The following is a 1914-nucleotide window of genomic DNA, read 5'->3' as shown; positions in this document are numbered from 1 at the left end:
AAGAATTAACAACAATTAAAGAATGAGTGATTGGAATGTCACAAATCGATAAACGTTTGTGATATTTTTATATTTTTGTATGTTTATTTAATTCTTGTTGTTAGATAATAATATATTTTAACATTATAAATTGGGTAAATTACCATAATTAGTCATACAAGTATTAGGGTGTTCTTATTTAGTCACTTGAACAAAATTTTCAATTTAATCATTGTCCTTAAAGACATTGTATATTTTGGTCATTTCGTCGTTGAATTCCTAATGGATGCTGGCGTGATCTTTTTTATATTGGCATAATAACAAATTCAGATATCAATATTTACATGCTATGTCAATTTGATCATGATTCTAAAAAACTCAACAAATTTAACCCTTAATATTTACATATTCTGTCAATTTAGTCATCATTCTAAAAAGAATTATAAAATATTTAAAAAGTTTATATAGAAAAGAAAAATACATAATAAAAAATTAAAATCCACGTCCAAATCAAGGTTTTCAGGATCAGATTGGTGGTCTAATTGGTCAAATTACCAATTTGTTGATTAGTCTAGTCTAGACAATTCGATTTATTAAAAATCATAAAAAAATTTAAAAAAAATATTAAAAATAAGTTCAACCTGTTTTTTAACCTGATTCAAGTGGTCTAGTTTAAAGTCTTTTTTTGGATTGATACCTTAACTAGTTTTCAGTCCATCTAATTCGGTTTAGATAACCATGATGCAAACGAAATATGATGATAAGATTAAAATCAATTAATTTACACTATGTTTAGATTTATAATTGTCAAGGAAAAGGTTCTTTTACTTAACTTTCCCTTTAATTTGAGGTATACAAAAATTGAATATTTTGAGAGAAAGTAAGGGATAATCGCATTCCTTAATTTTTGCTTAAAAAGAAAAGGATCTTTCTTTCCTCAGCTTTGCTTTCTTTTCCTTTATATTACCTCAATCCAAACATAGAGTTATTGTAACTATAATGTGAGGTTGGCTAAATTAAGCTATATTGTTTTAGGTAATCATTTGATATCTAAGTTTGACATTTTTTTAATGTGATACTTATATCTTTTTTGTCCAATATGGTATTTGCATTTGACAAAAATTAGACATTTTGGTACCCAAAAGTAATGGTGTTAACTTTTTAGTTTTTAATTTGGATTTCAATGAAGATTTGATGAAAATTCACAATTAACTAATAATATTAGCAATTAACTTTCGTAAAATCAACCCTAAATCCAAAACAAGAATTGCAACCATCAAACTGTATATAACAAATTTAACACCCCTAACCCGTATCCAACGCCGGAATTCGGTTACGAAGCATTACCGAATAACATATATCATTTGCATACATTCATACATTCATAATCAAAATCCATTCATATCAATCACATTGTCCCTTGTAAGGTCCTACAAGACCTTAAAACATGCTTAGAAGTGATTCGGGACTAAACCGATAACATTCACAAACTTTGAGAAACTTGTAAAATTTTCTAACATTTAAGGGTCACACACCCTTGTGAATAGGCCGTGTGCCTCACCCGGCTACCAAACACGCCCGTGTCACAGACCGTGTAAAAACAGGGCATACATACTGACTTGCACCACACGGCCGTGAACACGCCCGTGTGCCAGGCCGTGTAAAATCTAATGGGGGTTACTGACTTGGATCACACCACTGACCACATGCCAAAGTGCCAGCCCATGTGCCACACACGACCAATAGACACGCCCGTGTGTCTAGGTCGTGTCAAAACTGTAGGGTATATGACTTTAATTCGAAAGGTACCCTAGGGGACACACAGCCGTGTAACATGATCGTGTGTCACACACGGCTGAGACCCACGTCCGTGTCTCTACCCATGTGGACAAAAATAGACTATTTGTAAAGCCAATTTGCCACCCTAACCACAAG

The sequence above is a fragment of the Gossypium hirsutum genome, chromosome A05 (assembly GCF_007990345.1).
Source record: "Gossypium hirsutum isolate 1008001.06 chromosome A05, Gossypium_hirsutum_v2.1, whole genome shotgun sequence".
Classification (NCBI taxonomy): domain Eukaryota; kingdom Viridiplantae; phylum Streptophyta; class Magnoliopsida; order Malvales; family Malvaceae; genus Gossypium; species Gossypium hirsutum.
The sequence above is the reverse complement of the archived record's forward strand: the minus strand, read 5'-3'. Positions refer to the sequence as shown.